Source organism: Pelmatolapia mariae, linkage group LG16_19 (genome assembly GCF_036321145.2).
Source record: "Pelmatolapia mariae isolate MD_Pm_ZW linkage group LG16_19, Pm_UMD_F_2, whole genome shotgun sequence".
Lineage (NCBI taxonomy): Eukaryota > Metazoa > Chordata > Actinopteri > Cichliformes > Cichlidae > Pelmatolapia > Pelmatolapia mariae.
Window position 1 is genome coordinate 19,619,389 of NC_086241.1, and position 21,966 is coordinate 19,641,354.

Sequence of the window (21,966 nt, forward strand, 5' to 3'; positions counted from 1 at the left end):
GCCCTTGTCTAGGAATGGTTCCATCAGCCTCATCACCCAAACTTGTCAGGTTTACTTGCAATATACTGCAGGAAACAGCACCGAGTCTTTGATCTTGATCTTGATCAAAGATCTTGATCTTGCGGGGGGTTACTAGGGTTCCATCACTACGTGACTGCTGGTCAGCAAACCTGGGAAACCCACAGATCATTGGAACTATGCCGCGTAACCGCTTCCAAGACATCATGCAACACCTACGCTTTGATGACAGGTCCACCCGCAGTGATCGAGCAAAGACTGATAAGTTCGCTGCAGTTTCCAGTGTGTGGGGATCATTTGTCACCAACTGCATCACGTGCTACAACCCTGGTCTACATATCACCGTTGATGAACAGCTCTTCCCATCAAAGACTCGGTGCTGTTTCCTGCAGTATATTGCAAGTAAACCTGACAAGTTTGGGATCAAGTTTTGGGTGGCCTGCGACCTAAAATCCAAGTACATTTGCAATGTCCTCCTATATCTTGGCAAGGACCCCAATCGTCCCAGTGGGGAGAGACTGTCTGAAAATGTAGTTATGAGGCTGATGGAACCATTCCTAGACAAGGGCAGAAATGTTACCACGGACAATTTCTTCACATCGCTTTCACTTGCGCAAAAACTTCTTAGACGGCAAACCACCATCCTCGGCACAGTCAGCAAGATTCGCCGGGAAATTCCTCAATCCGCTAGATACACAAATCGCAATGAATTCACCAGTCAGGTAGGCTGCAGGTCTTTTGTGGTTCTATGTTTATGTGTTTCATTGTGTGTAAAAGTGCTATGGAAATAACAATTTATCTTATTTCTTAGGTATTTTCAACCACTGCTGCCACGCTGACGGCGTATGCGGCCAAACGGAAGAAGACAGTCTATATTCTTAGCAGCATGCACAGCGTGGTTCAGACTGATAACACCACCAAAAGGAAGCCAAACACTGTCGCCCTTTACAACACCACAAAGTGTGGCGTGGATGTGATGGACCAGATGGTGCGGGAGTACACGGTCCGCAGAGGAACACGGCGCTGGCCAGTTGCCGTGTTCTATAACATGATTGACATGGCAGCACTGAATGCACATGTGCTGTATCAAGCATGCAACGGGACGCAGGAAAGACGGGTGGACTTTCTGGTGGAGCTTGCAAGAGAGTTGGCTAACTCTCATATGGCTGGGAAGAAGGCAAGAAAAGAACAGTTGCTTCGGACACAACCCTCCACACCTAGCCCTGGAAAAAGAGCCACGTGTCAGGTCAAACACAAATGCAAGAACAATCATGCCACTGAACGATGTGTTCACTGCTACAGATACACATGTGGTAAATGCAGACTACAGATACCATAGCAGTGCCAGGATTGTGAGTGATTGCTGAAAATGTTGAAATGTACTCACTCACTTTTTATTGTTATTTGTAAATATGTGTACAAATGGTTGTTTTTTTATTTTTGTTTTTTTGTACTGTTTTATCAATAAATCTCAGCAACAAAGGAAATACACCCATGTGTGTTGATTTCTCCCTAAGGCAAACTGAAACACAAGTTTCCTTGTGGCTCAGGAAACTAACCACTCCAAGTGGTTCAGCATGGCCCCACCTTATTTACATAACAAAAGCAGCTGTTCACAGGTGATTAAGGATATTAGCTAAAAGCCTACCAGCCATTTGGCTCGACGGTGGGTTTTATAGGTAGAAAAGCCAAATGGCTCTTCTCTGGGACTTCTAGTGTTAGGACCCTACACCACCGGGCAGAACATGTTCCCTTTAAGCCTGAGGGAAAAAAGAAGGAACACACACATGTAAAGGAAGCACTCAAAACATGCGGTTATCCTAACTGGGCGTTCATAAAGTCAGCAAAGAGGCACAGAAAAGAAGATCAGACACCAGCGAGGGAGGATAAGAAAGACAGACGCAACAACGTTGTCATCCCCTATGTAGCCGGTGTATCAGAAAAACTCAGGAGAGTTTTCTCCAAGCACGACATCCCAGTGCATTTCAGAGCCAGCAACACACTCAGACAGAAACTTGTTCACCCGAAAGACAAAACTCCAAAACACAGACTTAACAACGTGGTGTATGCTGTACAGTGCAGCGAGGAATGCCCAGACCTCTACACTGGAGAGACCAAACAGCCACTTCACAAGCGCATGGCACAACATAGAAGAGCCACCTCCACGGGACAAGACTCAGCAGTCCATCTACATCTTAAGGATAAAGGTCACTCTTTCGAGGATGCCAATGTTCACATTTTGGACAGAGAGGACAGATGGTTTGAAAGAGGAGTGAAAGAGGCCATCTATGTCCACTGTGAGTGACCATCTTTGAACAGAGGCGGTGGTTTACGACACCAACTGTCTGCCATCTATAATCCAGTTTTGAGTTCCCTCCCCAGACGCCTTAACGCCCACTCACATCCTGGGCCATCTGACCTCAGGAATTCACATGACAAGGTGGGGCCAGGTTTCACAATGAGCTCACCCGAAACCCTGGCTGATTAGGTCCCACACCCGCTTTCACACCTTGGCTCATGTGATTAGAGGATCACCAGGGGGTCCTTTGTCCCTCTTTGGGGGGATACTCCCACTGGGTTTAAATCTGGGACTCTCGGCCATTTGACCTTAGAACTGAAGAAGCTTCTCGGATGAGAGGTGAAACGTCTTCAAGCAACCTTAAGAAGTCCAGACGCTTTTCTCCTTTGACAATGATAATTTTTTTACACATAATGTCATGGTCACACACAACGGTCCAATGAGGTTTAAAAGAAATTAGTAACACTCTTTTCTCAGTGCAAGAATTACAGAGCAAACTCTGGAAGGTTTTTATTATTTCATGTGTAAACCAGTAGTGATGAACCGCTTGAAGCTGATGCTCTGGCGCGTGTGCCACGCCCCACGGCTCATGTATAAAACAGCTGTGCAGACGTGACACCGGCGATCGTTTGATCTCCACTTGAGTTGTGTGTGTGATTATCTTGAGAGTGCTATGTGTGTGTTGCGTCGGTCTCCCTCAGTTGGTCTCCCGTGGCCTGATTTCCCTCTCTCATCTCGCTAGCCTCTGTTCAGCCGCGATCAGGCTGTGTTCCCCTTGCGTGTTGCCCACTTCACTGGCTTACGCGTGTGGAGTTTAGATAAATATTTTGCTGCTACTATTCATAATCACCATCATTACCATTGCATTAATTATCATTTCATCAAAGCATTTATTGAAGCGGTTGGCCTTATGTTAAAACTTGTATTCCAAGTATTGTCATAATCTCATATTAACATTTTTATTACAGGTGCAGCTATAATTATTGTATACACATATTGCATTTAATGAAGAAGGAAGCTCAGTCAACTAGTGGAGGGTTGGAAGCTTTGTTTGGCGTTACGTCCAGACAATCTATTGTGTTAGGGACTTTGAGCTACGGAAAGAACACGCTTACAAAACACATATACCAGGTTGTCCATTAGTATTTCTTATATTTGTTTATATCCTTTTTGTTAAGCTTTGAGTAGTGGCATTTTGGTAAAGCATTTATTCAATAGATTACATATGTTCTTAGTTAAGATTGTTACACATATCACAGAGAGCTTCTGTCTGGCAAAAGGTCAGAAGCGTCAACGAGCGGGGTGAGGCTGAGTGTATGCTGAGATCGAGACACACATGCACACACAAACAGTAGATAGACTTATGTTTAGGTAAGAGTTCAAATATTCAAATAATAGTTTGCAAAACATTGTAGCTGTAAGATTATGTTTGCAGAAGAGACAGTTTGTTCTAGGGGATAAGCAGAGTTAGAAGATTACCGTGAAGGACCTGGCCTCGGGAAGAAGAAGATGTCCTTTTAAATGTGTCAAAAGTCGTCAACAGAACATTTGTTGTTTTGGAACTTATGCATGTATCCGGTCGTTCAGTGATGACGTGACGAATCCTACTTCCGGGCCTAAAGTAGTCTGCGTTTAATATGGCTTTTGTGTTGTTAACATGTTTAATGTTTTGTATTTTCTTCTATTTAATCTCAAAAAGCTCCTAAAACAGTCAGTGATCACTGTTGACCTCCCTCGGCTTTTATTACCGCTAATCATTTATTTAAGCTCAGTTTTTAAAACCTTAGGATGTAACTACAGCCCAGCACATGCAGCAGTATATTAATGACTAACCTCGTATTGTGGATGGATTATCTCAGTTGTTCTCCTGGCTGAAGTTTGGTCCTTTTACAGCATCCTGCCATGCGATTACATTTGTTCCTGACCACCGAGAACACTCACGTTAACTTTTATCGAGTGGAAAAAAAGTTAGCTTGTTTATATTATGCTAACATAGCTGTGTCGCTAGCGGTCACGTAGCACATCATTATATACCAGCTAGCCAAACTTCAGTAACCCTACAAACGTCACTGCTGTTTAGTTTTCTGTCTTCATTTATGTTGGAAGTGATAACAGAGCTGTACGTTTTAATTTGTTTCCTAAACCCCGCAGTCAGGACATGCTATATTGTATTTAGATAGAAGCTAGCGAGCTAACGTCCTGCTAACTTCTAACGCCGTTAAATGTCATAAATTCCATTTTCATGGATGCCTGGATGTTAAACTCAATTGTTACACCTGGTAGATCAGAACACTGATCATTTTATTAAAGATGAAAGACTTTAGACAGTTTTTCAACTCTCAGTAATGCCACAGTGATCGTTTGATATATGGACCTGCAGTGGAGTTTAGGCCCAGACACGGCCAGTGACGTCAGACTGAACGACCGGATTGTATGTGCTTGACGCATGAGGGGGCGTCATAAACAATACCCTGATGTTATAAAAACAACCGCTTTTGTATTATTGGGCGGAGATTGATGCTGATGTGTGCAGTGTTCATCTCCCAACGCGTGTGTTCATTAAAATCATTGTTTGACCGACTCTTCTGGACCAGTTGTTTTTGTGCTCTCCCTCAATATTTGAACCCGATTTTAACACGTGCCAGTCGGACCTCGCTGCTGCAAGTGAGGGTTCTCCAGCCTCTTAGCCAGGTTCTGTCTGGCATATAAGCTGCGCTCCGCCTCAGGCTGTGTTCCCCCGGCGTATCGACTCGCAGGCTGATGCGCCGGTCGGACCTCGCTGTGCTTCAGCCGGCGAATAAGCGTTCTCTGGCTTGTTAGCCCCTCTGGCTTAATTCCCGCAGCTCGTGAGAAGAGGGAGACACGGCTTCAGCGTTCCAAGTGTATGCTGTTGCCTGGGCGCTGTGTAGCTCGGCTACAGTAAGCATATACACAGAGGAGACACGGCTTCTGCGTTCCAGGCGTTCACTGACGGCCTGCTTAGCACTGTAGGAAATAAACAGTGGACAGGGGAATAGGGCTTTGGAGCGTGATGGCCCCCTCCCGCCATGACAGTAGGCCAAACGAAGCACATGGAAGCGTCAGCTATGGTTCGTACGTACTGTGTTGTCGGTTGCAACGTTAGATCACACGATAGGGAAGGCAAAAAGCTGGAAAATGGGCTCTCTTTTCATCGTTTCACCTCCTGGAGGCAACGGGAGGGATCTCATGTATCCGATATTACTAAACGAAGACGTCAGGCTTGGATTGCAGCGGTCAGACTTGGACCGGGTGTTCTGGGAATCCATCCTACCTGAAAAAACACGCAAGGCGAGTGCAACGAAAGCGAAAAAGAGCACCCATCGGAGGTAACCCCCGCCCCAAAAACATACAAAATTGCGCTCATTGTACGCTAATCTGCACATAACTTTCAGATGAATCACGCACCTGGAATACTGGTGTACATTTACCTTATGTGTATGCACTAATTTTTTCTTACATGCTTTCATTATGCAGCTGCAGAGTATGAAGGTGTGCCCCGTGCAGAAGTAGTAGATGAAGATCTGACAGAAGACCAACAACAAAATCGCCATGTCATGGAGGCTGTGGACAGGAGTTACTCATATCATGTGAGGGTGAAGTTGCACAGTTAAACACTTATATCTACAACCTCCTCCACCATCCTACATGTAGCGGAGGAACAGAAAAACATCTAAACATGCTGTTTAAGGCAAGGTTTACAAATTTAAGTACAACAATGGCAACTTTTATCCAAATAACCTAACAAAGTTCATAACCATTTTCTCTTTCCAGTTCATAATAAATTCTACCCCCAGATCAAAAATATGTATAAGAAAATTGGCCCAATATAATATTATTTATAAACATACCTGTCCAGCTGTCCAGTGATTAAAGTACCTGGAGTCAGAACCTCACAGCAGAAACATACTCCATAATGTGTTGTACATTATCATATGTATATTATATGTATTTTCTGTCTATTGTATTTATGAACAACAAGAAGTCACAATCAAAGAAAGACCACACCATGGCACATGTTTAAATAAGGAAAGTTAATTGATCAAACTTATTTATTAAACATAGTTTTTTTTCACCCCAAAAGACACATGTTCAAAGCAACACAACGGTGTCCCAGTATCAGACAGAAATGTCAACTCCACTCTGTAGAGCAGGCAGTCATAGTGAAGCCGCTCATTTTAATTAGCAGATTCAAGCTGTTCCTCATATTTTTGGCCACCAGATGTCATCAGAGAGGACTGTGTTGAAAAGCTTCGAGTATTGAACCATTTTTAATACAAGCTTCAATTCTTCAGGAAGCTTCGTTTGGTCATCACTACAAACCAGTGTGTCCTTGTACTCTCCATTCAAACTGTTTCTCATTTTTCATTTAGCTTTTATCAGAACTTTCTTTTTGTAAAGTCCACAGAATGAGCGGAGTCTCTTCAAGTGCTGCCTGTCATGTACACTGCAAAACTTTGGGGTTGTGAAGAAGCCTCCTGTGGATTGAAAGTTCAATTAAAATAATTTTTTATGAAAAAAAAAAAAACAGAATAGCAAGCAAACACTACTACTACTACACACTACTGTAATCCCACGCAAATTCACTCACAAGCTGGCAACACTCGGCCTACACCCCACCCTCTGTGACTGGCTACAGGACTTTTTGACTGGCAGGCCCCAGTCCGTCAGGATCAGCAACAGGACTTCAACCAGCATTAGTACTAACACTGGCGTTCCACAGGGTTGCGTCCTCAGTCCCATCCTCTACACCCTGTACACCCACGACTGTGTCGCCTCCAATAGGGATAACACCATACTAAAGTTTGCGGACGACACTGCAGTGATTGGTTGCATCACTGCAGGTGACAAAGCAGCTTATAGGAGAGAGGTGGCCAGTCTGGTGTCATGGTGTGAGGACAACAACCTCACCCTCAACACTGATAAGACAAAAGAGATGATAGTGGACACGAGGAAGAAGAGGAGGCCTCACCAGCCGCTGTTTATCCGGGGGCTTGAAGTGGAGAGGGTGAGCAGCTTTAGATACCTGGGCATCTACATCACTGAGGACCTCACCCGGACACTGAACTCCACACAGCTGGTCAAGATGGCTCAGCAGCGGCTGTATTTCCTGAGGAGGCTGAGGAAATTTGGTATGTCGGCCAAGATCCTCAGCTTCTATAGCTGCATTGTGGAGAGCACACTGACTAGCTGCATCACAGCATGGTACGGCAGCACTACTGCTATGGACCGCAAACACCTGCAGATAGTGTTAACAGCTGCGGAGAAGATCACCAGGACCCCGCTGTCCTCTCTGCAGAGCATCTACCATCGCAGAGTCCAGAGGAGAGCTGCCTCCATCCTCAAAGACCCCACACCCCCCCAACACGGACTGTTCACACTTCTGCCCTCAGGACGAAGGTTTAGAAGTGTGAAATCCAGAACATCTCGACTCAACAACTCCTTCTTCCCCACTGCTATCAGCCTCTTGAACAGCTGACCTATTTTAACAGTAACAATGATTTTTGCACATCAGGTCATCTCACATATCAACCAGCATATTAAGCTCATAGCTCTTTTGCACATAAATCTATTTAATACTTCAATTTTTTCTTTTTTGTCTCCATAGATTTATTCATACTATTTGTATTTTATCTATTGTACATATTAACCGGCTGTGTGTGGACAGCAGAGAAAGAATTTCATTGTACAGAGAAATGTTTTTTCTTGGCACACATGACAATAAAAGCTTTGAATCTCTTTGAATCTTTGAATCTTGAAACACAAAAAACAGCAGTAAAGCTGTAAAGAGAGGACATGACTGAAAAAAGTTACTCATTATATATTTTATTATCATCATCATCAGATAGCAAACCACAATTTAGACAGCAATCAGAATTATAAGATTAAGTCCACTCTTTAATCTTCTGTAAATGCACTATGTCAACGCATGCCATGCATACAAAGGCACCAACTATGGATTGTAAATGTAGATAACAATGGTCAATGGTCAATGGTAACTTTATTGTCCCTAACGGGAAATTGATTTGCAGTATGTCCGTACAAACAAATAAACAGACAACCAACACATCACATACACTCACCAAAATAATATAATATAAGCCTGATAAAACAACCTAGATTTTTCATCAAAAAAGTGCAATGTGCAATGGCAACAACACTCATGGTTTAGTGTTATTAACTGTGATAATAGCACTAGGTACAAAAGACAGTCTATGTCTCTTTGTCTTCACTGCAGGCACTTTATAACGACGACCTGATGGAAGCAGTTGAAAATCATTAAAGAGAGGATGATCTGAACACAACAGGACAGAGTTTGCCTTCCTCAGCACCTGCCTGTTATAAAAGTCCACAAGCTGGACCAGCCACTTTAACCAGGTTGTTAAGTCTGGTCTTATTATTCAGGGACATATTACCGTACCAAGCAATGATACAGAAAGTTAAAACAGATTCAATAAAACTTTTATAAAAAAGAGTCATCATTTCAAACATTAAAACCTCTCAACCTCCTTAAAAAGTACAGTCTCTGTTGAACCTTTTTCACTGTAGCAGCAAGATGTGAATCAAAGGACAGAGCCTTATCAAGAACAACCCCCAAATACTTATAACTGTCCACCAGTTCAATGGCTGCACCATTTACCACTGTTAGCGCAGGATAGGGGGATGTCTTCCTGAAGTCAATAACCATGTCCTTGGTTTTTAAGGTGTTAATCATTAAGAATGACTGATCACACCACGAAGCAAACTCATCCACAACAGGCCCATGGGAATCCTCTTCACCGTGAAGGAGACAATCTAAACATGCTGTTTAAGGCAAGGTTTACAAATTTTACAAAAGGAGACAATGACTGTGTCATCTGCGTATTTAATGAAATGCCTGTTGGCCTGTGTACTGCGACAGTCATTAGTGTACAAAATATACAGTAGAGGAGAGAGACAACAACCTTGTGGTGAGCCAGTAGAAGAGTTCAGCTGTTTGGAAAAACAGCCGTTTACTCTCACACACTGAGATCTGTCAGTTAAAAAGTCTAAAATCCAACCAACGAGATTAAAATCAAGTTTAAACTGGTTAAGAAGCTTATCAACTAAAACATGTGGCTGGATAGTATTAAAAGCTGAAGAAAAACCAATAAATAAGAGCCGAGCATGAGCTTTGGCGCCATCAAGATGGCGATAAAGGTAGTTCAACAGAGTGACCACTGCATCATCCACACCTCTACAAGGCCTGTACGCAAATTGTAGTGGATCTATAAGCTTCTCTACTTGCTGCAGGATCTCCTTCCTGACAAGTTTTTCAAAGGATTTCATCACTAAGGATGTTAAAGCGACAGGCCTAAAATCATTTAATGACGTAGGTTTTGTGGTCTTAGCAACTGGAGAAATAATACATTTTTTCCATACCTCTGGAACCTTCTGTTGCTGAAGAGATAAAAGAAAGATATAATAAAAAAATACTGCATAATTGCTCAGCGCATGTTCTAAGCACCAGGCCACATATATTATCAGGACCTGGACTTTTATTAGTCTTACTCATTTTAAAAAGATTTCCCACCCTTCTTTCATCAAAGAACAAAGCTGGGGGGCCCCTGGTGCTCTCTATTAAGAAATCAAGTGTATTCCTTGGATTATGATTATCATTAAATCTCAAATAAAATCTATTCAGCTCATTGGCTAACTGAGAGTCTGAACTAAAACCAGGCAGAGTGATCTTATTACAGTCACTGTAACAGTGACCAGTCATGTGTTTCATGCCTGCCCAGGCCACCCTTAAGTTATTGCTACCCATCTCCGCCTCTACCTTATCCTTGTATTTTATTTTGGCTTTTTTAATTTCTGATCTGATCTCCTTCCTAATTTCTCTAACTTTCAAGATATTCCCTTCAATAAAAGCTTTATTCCTTTCATGAATCAGCCTCATAAGAGCTTTTATAGAAACTACAAATGAGCATGGAAAGCAAACACAAGGGGGAAAAAACAGAAAGGCTGTAAAGTGAATACATGACTGAAAACACTGTGAGAAATGAGAATCATAATAATACAAAGTTATTCTAACCTTTCCTCCAAGCTGAACATGATGCACATGATACTGGACACAAGTCAAGGTCCTGTTGTTGTAAATGTTCTTGTTCAGGCACCTGGTCCGGCTTTTTCTGCAAAAGTAGAACTGTGACCATGCAGCACTTTCTATTTCACATTGTTTATGACTAACACTAAACTTTGTTCTACAAACTATGTTCTAATGCTGTTGTGATACTATTTAAATTGTAAATAAAAACAGGATGCAATAATTTCCACATCTAAAAAACTCAGATTTTATTGACAATAGAAAATGAAAAATGCAGCAAGTGTTTAAATGAATATTTTACTTTTTCATTTAAAAAACTATTTAAAAAAATTTTTTTTTGAATTTGATGGTAGCAATGTATTTTAGAAGAATTGGGATAGATGTGGCACAAGATGTGGCATACCTTCAGTGTTGTTTCAGTGTTGTTTATACTGCAGTATACTATGTATGGTACTAACAGGGCCAATGAATGCCATATGGCCAGATGGGTCAGTGGTTTGTGTTAATGAGTTTAGGTCTCAATTTTAATTACAAGACATTTTAAAACAATTCCAAGCAATCCTTACTTCAATAACATGATCTGAATTAAAGCTGACCAGATAACATGAATACCATGATGGAATGGAATGAAGCCTTGGAGGACTGTAGCATTAATCAAGAAATTATAACCATCTGATTTTATACACTTTTAAAAGCTAACCTAATTAGAGTTGTCCATTCCTTGATATTCCCTCACAAAACCTCAGTGGACAGCTCCAGGTAAACCATTGATTAGGAATACTTTCTTGCAACGGCAATAACTTTGTTAGAGACGTCATAGTGCAGCCAAACGAAAAACCCATTCAGTCAAATCCAAGCAAGTGGTAAAGCCACCTACTATTGCTAATTTCCTGCTCCATATTTCTATACTTTGGCTCCACTCCACTAAGTCTGATTCACAGTTTCAGAGAATCCTTATTTTATCTAATACTGGGCTTTGCATTTCATCCTGACCCTGAAACAACATGTTTAGTTCCTGTCCCCCTTCCTATAATGCAAACTTTCTTCTAAAAACAGGGATGCGAATGATTGAAAATGCCATGCTCGAAGCCAGAGGTGTGCCCCTGAGCTGAAGAGGCTACAGTAGCAGTGTTATCCTCCTTCTGATTGTGTTCCCTTGCAGTTCCTGCTTTGAAACATAAAAATGTCCAAGTCTCGGTGTAACTGTATATCTGGATGTCTCGTCAGCTTAGAAGTGACCATAGATTGAATTCTGCAACTCTGTATATTGACTCCTCCATGTGTTATTTTTCAAATGAGCAGTGGTAGCCTGTGGTTAAGAGAGACCCACATACAAAGACAAAAAAATACAAATAAAAATCAGGGGAGATTCTAAGATAGGAATTAAGGTCGAGATGTAAGAATGCTAAAGATAATAAAGATCTTATGACCTCTTCTGACTGAGGAGGAAATTGATCCTCGACTGGATCCTGATTCAGTGTCCTCATCATAAATCTTCTGCAGAGAAAAAGCAGTGACCATATTAATGCTGTCCAGCAGGTGCTTCAGTACTTTATTCTGTGAGAGCTGGTTAGTAAAGGCACTGTACTTATTACAGTGTATAAGAAACACAAGACACCAGTCTCTTTGAAAAGTTGCTAATAGTGATAAGGATAATTATTTACAATTGTATTTTGATATTTAAGTAGAGGAATGAATTATAGATGTAATGTATGAAACCATGGTTTTAATTACACGCATCAGCATGAAAATGTGAAAAAAATATGCGTGTCTATAAAGATAGTGGATTTAAATAGTTGCATATACAGTATGATTACTGTTTGTCAGTTCTTCTAGTTTGTTTAATATTCTGGTTACTGCAATAATAGGGTTTAATTTTGCAATATTCTGAAAGGTCTTGATGCATGCTCAATTATCCGGGTAAGGAAATCCCAGAAAGTTGATCCTGTTCTTCTGGACGTAGCGTTTTCATTGGGACAAACGTTTCGTCACTCATCCAAGTGACTTCTTCAGTTTGAGCTGACCGCAGGTTTCCCCAACCTTATAAACAGTGCATTTGCACAATGACCAAAACTAGCATCACTGGTTAACACTGGTCTGTTAAAAAAGAAACAAAATAACTGACGTCTTTCAGTCTGGAACAGTTACAAAGCCATTTCTAAGGCTTTGGACTTCAGTGAACCACTGTGAGAGCCATTACATGCAAATGGAGAAAACTTGGAACAGTGGTGAAGTTTCCCAGGACACCAGCTTAACCAAAATTACTCCAAGAGAGTTTATTTGTTGCATTTTTTTGTTTTGTTTTTTTGATATTTTAAAATATGATGGCCACAAGTAGTTAGGTTTAAGTATGAAAGTGTTAAGCCTTAAAATAACACGTTGGTGTACATTTCTGGTTGTAGAGTGGAAACATGCAGGCTCGGGTAAGGTTACCACAAAAAAAAAAAAAAAAAAAATGGCTTCAGAGTCAGTGTATTAAAACCACATCTAACTATTTTTATGCTACTGCCATTTCCTCTTTGCACATTCGACCCTATAGAGAAACAAGCCATCAACAGGCTGGGTACACCTGTCAAACTTAGAACTAGTTTGCAGTATTTACAGACCATACCAACCAAACTATGTAATTACATTTTCTTTCTTTAATTGTCAAAAAAGCATTTAGGTTTTCTCAAACCTTTGATTATTTTGTAAACTAATAACTAATAAAACTAATAATTCAACTGGTTATGAAATAAAAGATTAAGTTTAGTAATAAAATAACCTTCTGAGCTCAGTGAATTCTTGGTCTGGTGTGAGCATCCGGCCTGTGAACACTAATGTAATGATTTTGTTATTGAACTCAATTGAAAGATATCAGTTCATTTAGACTTTATGAATCTGGATTAACCTGCAATGCAGCATACATTTTCTTTATTAACATTACCTTGCAATTAAATACATGCAATTAAATTTAAATCTTCAGAAATTAATGCCAATTTCCCTCTTTTTTTTTCTTATTTGATGCACACTTTCGATATTTGAACACCTGGACATAAACAAAATAAAACTAAATGGTATGGTAAACATAAGAATAATCATGCAAGGAGACACAATAGAAAATGGCATGTGAGTTTTATGATCAAATCAGTCTCCCCAGCTGACACTAAATATGCAGCAGCACAAAGAAGAGCTATATTCTTCAATCCGTTATGAAGTTAAAAAGGTTTTACTCACCTGCAGAGGAAAACAGCCAACATGATGCCGCATAGAATGAATCCAATTGCAGTTGACAGTATGGATAGAAAATACTTTGAAATTGATTCTGTAAAGCAGCATATATGTAATTTTCATTGGTTATTGAAGCTTTACTGAACGTGATTGGGAGATGTTTTTGTTCTACCCACCTTTGGGCTTCTCAGACACAGTTAAATTCCACGTAATGCTGTGTAGGCCATCTGCGCCAGTTATGCTACATGTATAAAGTCCTTTATCCTCAGGTTGAGCACTAAAAATAACTAGCTCTGTAGGTAACTCATGATTTATTTTCAGTTTATAAAATGAGAAATTTGAAAAGGTGCGATTCAGCACAATGGAATATTGGAAAACAGATCTGCCGTTGGTCCAGGAGATTTGCGTTGCATTTGTCTCAGATATGTTGCAAGTCAGTGTCACAGAATCTCCTGTTAACACCATCATATCTCTGTATCCTTTTTCAACAAACTCTATTGTTTAAAGGAAAAAAAATAATTAAAAATATATTTGTATTTGATCTGGATAAAAAGACATAAATATACTCTGTACCTGCAAAGACATGCCACACCACTAATAGCTGAGTGAAGAGCAGTGCTGCTTGGCTTAGTTTCAACATCATGATCATCAGACTGAGACAGAAGCAGACTTGAACTTCACTATGAGCTTTATTTGTATCTGAGGAGGAGCCACCAAAAAGGAAGTGGTCTGCTGCTGTTTTGCTGAACTCAAAAGTTGTGTGTGTGTGTGTTTCATCTTTTGTGGAATAAAAGAAGATGTTTTGTGGGAATAATGCATTCAGGGCATTAGGTTAACAAGAAATCGTCACAGTTTAAGTGATTCGCCCACTTGACATTTAGTCACTCATGTTATAAACTGAAATATCAGATGCACCCGATTAAAGGAGAAATTTTCAAGTGCAGTAAAACCACATCTGCATGGTTTAGCACACTTTACCCACAAGAGAATTCACAGCTGTACAACATGTTGCATACTTGATCATGTAACTGAACTTGTTACACCGGGCCTATCCTAATTTGGAATAAACATGGAATAAACACTTTTCTTTTGATATTTTGCACCATATTTTTGACTGGGAGGGTTAACAAAATAGGTATCGTCTCCTTGTGTAAATGTATGGTCGTCTTCAAAGTTTACAAAAGAGAATCTGTTTGTGTGCTCATGGGCAAAATCAGCTTCAGTGCAAAAATGACACATTATGATCAGTCCATATTAAGGTAATAAAATGTGTGCTTCTTTGTTTTGAAGCTGATAATTATTTCACCCATTTTGCTGTCTTCACTCTTGCTCATTAAGAAGTATCTTGCAAGCACCCCCTGCTGTACTCCAGCTGAACTGCAGCCAGTTTCTGTAAAAAATAAAAATAAAAAATGGCTTTTTGATTTTAGTTGTTTGGTATTAAGTTCTAACAAAATCATACAGTGCCATTAAAGATATCTGACTGAACATATTTATGCAAAGTTGATAAAAAAAAGTTAGATCACAGCAACAAAAGATAGGCGAAATAAAGACTGTCTTTACAAAGTTCTGTTTCACTGAAAAGTGTGATAACTTGCCCTCACTTAAGTATGAACAGTGACTCCACAGTTTAAAAGAGATGTTTATTCATTTATTATTCAGAGCCTCATTTATAGACCATTAAAATGAATAAAATAACAAAAACCATAGTGAAAATGCATTATTTCTCATTCTTTTTTTTTCTTTTTTTTAAATAAACTACCTGCTGTACCAACACGTTCTCACTCCCAACTCGTCAAATGTGTGACGCATGGTCAGGCTCCCTCTGCTTCACTTATCGACGTGCAGGGTACCCCCCTGGCGTCGAGAATTGACGTGCAGGGTCCTCCTATTGAAAACTATGCTGCTCCCTAATCGTTGTTTATTGACGAAAAGAGATTTCCGCGGAAGAGCCTGTTGTTCGTATATTTATACATTTCCGAAATCACATTGTAGTGACGTGTACTGAACACAATATATTATATAATGTGAACAACTACCTGAGAAACAGCAGAAACAGCAGATAAATTAATTATAGGCCATTACTTTTGTATCGTTTATTGCATTTATGGAGGGAGAGGTGTATGCTGGGTAATGGCACAGCTAGCGACCGGGTGACTTTATTCACCCGCTTCGGCTGTTATCAGTCCATACAATGGGCGTTATTAGCAGACATCAGTCCCATAGATGTGGGCCATCCACCTGCTAGATTGTTCAGAAGGTTGTTATCATCCATCCAGATGGAGGATCACTGACAGGAGCGTGGAAGATTCCAGAATCCACTCTGGCTGGAATCCGGTGGATACAGCAGTGTTACAGGTAAGACCATTTAAACGGACAGCATTTATAGAATGACTATTAAAAGTCAGCGAGTGTCAATAATGTTAATGTGGTTATGTTAGTAATACAGCGAGTGCTAATATAACAGCTTTAAGATGCATTTGTAGATATTATTACGTGTTTTACCGTCTTTATGGTGCTAGCTTAAAGTTACGGTGTAAACGTTAGCTTATATTGTAGTAAAGCTGTTACTGTTTAAACGATGTTAGCACAGAAATATTAGCTTCTGTCATGACTGATGAAGTTACTAGTTAATAAAGTTTCCAGTAAAGTGATTAATCGCAGCCACAGATTGACAGTAAATATCCAGATTAGCTTCAATGCATCTGTAATAAATATGTGCAAGTTTCAGTGCTTCGTTCAAACTGTATGATACTTGTACTGACCCAGGGTCAGTGTAAAATACAATCCTAGCTGTGTGAACAAAGCCTGGCTCTTTTAATCCTGCATGACAAACCTCAGGATGCAGGTTATTATTACTCTTTCCTGCTGGCACACCTGTCACACCTGAGAGTCAGCTAGAAACTTACAGTGACGTGGAAAATCATGCAAAGACTGCCAGACTCTGTAATACTGTAAATGATCAGTGACTCAGGTTAACAGTAAACTTTAAACAGTCCCTCTGTGTCTCTGTGTGTGCTGAACATTTAGGATTGAGTCAGGCTGCATCAGCTGAATCTGTTATTTGTAAATATCAATATTTTTTATTCAGGTGTGGGGAAAATATGTAAGACTGCAGTGAAGCGATGTACCAGATTAATCCCTGGCCAAAGGTATCGTACTTAAATCAGACTATTGATCCAGGCACATCAGACTTTTGTGAGGTCTGTTTAAAGTAGACTTAAAATGAACTGCAGGTTCCTGAGAGGTGGACTGAGAGCACAGAAACACATGTTCATACATACAGCTGTAGCAAGCTTACATTAATTTTAAATAGATTTGTTACTCTGATGTCTGTCTCTCTGTTAGTCCTCTGACAGACTGGTACCTGTCCAGGTGTGCTCTACCTGTGACTACTGGGACAGGCTCTAGCTCCTGTAATAGAAATTTTCTGTTATTCTCATTTAAAGTATTTAAGTGCTTATGCATATGCTTAGTTGTGACACTGTTATAGACTGTTCAGTGAAAGTTTCTAACACTAGATGAACTTACTTCAGCGTCAGCAGTTTGAGAAAACAACTCCCTTTACAGGTGCTGATAAGGCCAAGGGCACAAAACAGCATAACCATTGATCCGTTAGGTTTCATAGCGAGGCGCGTGAAGTGTGGTACGATCAGTTTGTAACTTCCTCCCTCTTCCTTGGAATTCATAAAGGAGTAGGAGCACGATTTCTGTGGCAGAGCTGACATGACTGAACTGCGATGTTTGATGTGTGTTGGCTCTCCTGCGCGCAGTAATAAATAGCTTGATCACAGCTCTTTCTCTGTTGCAGACTTTATTTACAAAATTCCACGACACCCCCCACCCTCCCACTGTGAACCTGAATTGAATATTCAGAAGAAAATGAATGGATAGACTGACATTTATTTAAATAGTTCTAGAAATCTGAGCTGTTGGTGTGGTAATAATATTAGAGCTGGCAATCTTTCTTACTGAATCTCTACTGTGAGTCATGTTACCTGGGATTAATTCTATGTTTACCTGACAGCCTGGACAAATGTGCTCTGTGAAGGATGTAAATCAAATCAGATTTTAACTGCTTACAGTTAAAGAACTTGTTCATATTTAATTGTAATATGAACCAATATTTTTTGATTGCTGATTCTAAGAGAGTCTTTGTGGAAATCCTGTTTGGCTTTTTGTCATTTTAATTCTCTTTTCCATTTTCCAGAACAGTTCGCCACAGTCGCTGTCCACATGGGTCAGTGGGACCAAGAAGCACTCTGCTAATGTGAGACTCTGATCAGCAACATCCAGCAAGACCCAGGCAGTGTTTTCTATCTCCCAGCTGGTGTTTTTTTGTTTGTCTGTGACTGGAGAGTCAGATTTTTGTTGAAGCTGGAGGAACAGCCTCACACTCGCAGAGGTAAGTCAGTTTGTAGAGATCCCTCCCATCTTGACTTTTATGTGCTAGATTTCTTATCTGAAACGGTAATATTTCAGTGACTGCTGCTTATACCACAGGTTAACACACGCTACTGATCCCTGATGGGAGAATCATCACCTCTGCCAACAAAGAAGCCTGGTGGATATTTGTTTACAGTCTGATGATGGGACATCATGCTCTGCATCTTCAAAGTTTGTCTCTTGATTATTATTCATACACAGTAATGTGAAGTATGCTTATATCTACTATAACTGAACCAACCTGGTACTCTTCATTTATGGAGGCTGTTGAGTCTGAATGTTGGATGTTGTGTATCTCGTGTTCTCTGGGATTTGTTGTCCTCAGTCTGTTTGCAGGATTAGAAAACAAAACCAGGAGGCCTGTAAATGTTTCTTCTCCAATTGGATGATGATAAGACTGTGACACGGGATGCCACCTTTAGTCTTGTGATGAAGCAAAGCTCAGGAAGAAGTGTGATTAAATGGTACCCACATGTGTGCTGCTGAGAAGGATGTACAAGGGCACCTGCAGCCAAATCCAAGCCTCCTCAGGTTAGTTGTAGTTGCAGAATGCTATAGGACTGAGACAGCTGAGGCATCAAATGTTTGATTAAACGGATGAAAAAGAGAAGTTTCTTCCCTATAATTATCACTTTTTAAAATCTGTAGCAACTTCAAGTCTGTCAGTGTGCTGAGGTCACAGAAACAAGAAAAGAAGCTTGACTTCAGAGTGTTGTTTACAGTTTTCTGTCATCATGATCTCCCCTGAAGTTTATCACTGTGAGCCAAGCAGTAAGTCCACAGTACTGTAATGATGATTCTGACTTTGGTCACGGTTGCATAATATTTTAATAATATACAATTATTTTTTGTAATTCATATTTTTTCTGTTAATCAAAAATTTACTTTGTGAAATTTGTATTTGAGAATGCAGAATGTGACAATATATTTGTTCAATATTTAATTTCTTTCAGTTGCAATTGTTAAATCAAAAATTAAAAAAATATATATTCTAATTTAGCAAACTAATTTATCAAAAATATATATACATATATCTGTATTAGTTTTAATACATTAATTTGACACCTGTATTGAAAATACCATATTGTATTCATACAGAATCAGTATGGTATCATTGTTTGTCTGATTGCTGAGACTAAGAGCTAGTTTGATCTGTTTAGATCTAAAGTATCCAAAGTTGAGCTCTAATGTTTCTTCACCCTTGTGTGTGTGATATGTGATTTCCTACATGCTGACAGAGCAGAGCAGCAGTTTGTGCTCACAGATGGAGACGGTGCGGAGAGACGGTGGTGTTTCCTCAGAAGAACTAGCAGAGTCACCAAGGGCACCAGTCCATCTCACCACCTTGACTTGCTGACTGATGCTCGTCTGCACTGCACAGAGGAAATCAACTGACCGAGGTTTGTCCAGTGCAGTGTTATGAAATGTATATTTGTTTTATGCTTACAGATATGTTTTTCTTGACAGAGGCTCTGCAGAGGTTAGACAAAGCAGAGAAAATATGTGCTTTACATTTTACTGTGATTTACTGGGACATTTGTTGCCTGATGTTTAGCAGGAATGGAGTAATGGAATCAAAGGGAGATGTTTTTGATGTTTTTGTAATGTGAGTAAATCTTCGGTATTATTTATTTGCTTGGTTATTTTAGGAGTGTTTCTGGGTGAGGGAGAGAGGAGTCATCATCCAGGTAAAGTGACGTGGATCAGTGGACACACTTGTCTCCCCTTTAAAGGAGATACTCTTAGAGAGAGACGATCCAACTCATCCCTAAATGTTAGTGCTTTCAAATACACAAACATTTTTAAAGGACAAAAACGAACATCCAACTTTGACTGTAATACAATTAAATTTTTGCATGTGTGTTTTCAAACTCTCAGATGGGCAGGATATCACTATTGGACTGTGTAACCTGCCGGAGCAGCACTGAATGACCACCACACATGAGCATGTTCCTGCAACATTCAGCAGCTTTGCTTTTGGTAAGTAGAGCTATCTAACTACAGTAACTATAAACACATGATATCCATTTCTAACGGCCTGGTTACTTCCTGTCAGTTTTTTTAGAAACTATGTGGTCACCTGACCTAACACTGTTTCTTCTTCTTCCCCTTAATGTTGAAGTGTCAAATGTCAACCACCTGGAGAGGAAACTACACCAGTACTGGGATGTTTCACCAACACGTGCCAGATGCTGTTCCTTCATGGTGACATCACCAGAGACAGCCCCGCCCACCTCAGGACCTCGCCATTGATCATGATGATTATAATGATGACAGCGAGCGGAACTAAGACTGTAAAAATCCACGACCAGAATGTTTAGATGCTTTCTAATTATTCATGAATACTGAGAGCCTCTTTCTGTGTTTTGTCTGTTTTGGGTTGTTTTTTTTTTTACCTCATTTGTTACTAAGAAAGTTCACCAAACTCACACAGTTTACATTCTGTATGTTTCCATCTTTACCAGCCACACTCTACCTGCATTTAGAAAACAAACCTTAGAAATCGTTGTTTTTCTCTTTTGTAATTTTGTAATTCAGTGAATATACTGCGCTGCTTCCTTTTATTGCATCACACATTGCTTTAAGTTTTTCAGTGTCCAGTTATTTTTTACTGCTGTTTGAATTCTCTGTATGTTTGACCCTGTAGACTGTTTGATGGACTGCTTGTCTTCCTGTTTGTAACCGACGCCTGTTTTTGACTAAAGATTTGGATTTCTGACTTTAACACAGCCTCTGCGTGTCCTCCCTTTGTGTCCTCTTCCTCTGTGAATGTGTTGCATGTGTCACAGATTCATTTTATTAACAGCTTTCCCACAGTGAGTTGCATCAGCATTCATTCACAGCACATTTCAGAAGGATTCAGATTAATACAGTGATCTTATAATCAGAATTATCCTGACAGACTGCCACTGTAAATTATCTTTCATCAAGTCAATTTTAAAGCTCAGTATTTCAAAGCAGGAGTTATGAAGAATCATATTGGCATTAGGACTGTAACAATATGTACTTACAAAGTCAAAGTTTTTTTAATTATGCTAGAATATTGGAAGGCAATCAACTTTTAGTGTTTTCTGCATATTAATTATACTGAAATAGAGATGGTGACCCTAACTGTACAGAAGCACACTAAACAACTGACAATCTAACAAACATTATTGGCCTGAGCCGTCATGCACAGTGAGTCTGATCCTGTGCTGTGAGAGTATGATAAACATGTTTCTGGTCAGTTTGGAAGAAATAATATCACAATGTAGATCTTTTTTTCAATATTCCTTCTCTTTTACAACATAAACTGTGATCAAAGCTACTTATGTTCACAGCATGTAATAATAGTGACAGTCCAGGGCATTGTGGTCTGTTGAGCTAGGGTTAGGGTTAGCAATTCAGACATATGTAATCAATCTCTTGCTGGATATAACAAACACCTAGGAATTCATATTATAATTTGATTTTCATGAAATATTCATATTCAGTATCAGCCATTTTATATTATAACCACGTATCCACCCAGGCTCATGGTGGGGCAGGGCTCTGTCCCGGGATGCTTGAGTGAAAGGTAATGTACACCCTGACCAGGTATCCAGTCTGTCAGAGTTGTTTTCAATATTTGGTTAAAAAATATGAGTGAAAACAAAAGTCCAACTAGGATTCTTGCATATGATGGATGAAGTCTGTCTTTGACTGTATTGTCCAGCTGATCCATCAAACCCCCAGCAGGTAAACCTTATCATGACATAACACAGTAACAATGTCAAAAATTAAACTGCAACAGTCTAAATGTAAAGTGCATTCTAAACTCCTCTTCAATAAATTATTTGGATGTGCAGTGAGTCATTCAGGACTGTAAAACGTGAACTACAGAACCCAGAGTCTTCATCATTAAATCTCTGGTTGCTTCATTTTTCTATCC

At 39.9% G+C, this 21,966-nt stretch overlaps 1 long non-coding RNA gene across 2 annotated transcripts; it reads left to right on the forward strand.

Moving 5' to 3' along the window:
* The first annotated feature begins 18,381 nt into the window (after positions 1–18,381).
* On the forward strand, positions 18,382–19,815 carry LOC134646221 (uncharacterized). 2 transcript variants are annotated; one of them, XR_010096625.1, is made up of 4 exons: positions 18,382–18,587; positions 18,705–18,827; positions 19,295–19,456; positions 19,706–19,815. It is a non-coding gene; the product is annotated as an uncharacterized LOC134646221 (long non-coding RNA). The 2 variants fall into 2 exon arrangements; XR_010096626.1 differs by lacking the exon at positions 18,705–18,827.
* Positions 19,816–21,966: the final 2,151 nt, after the last annotated feature.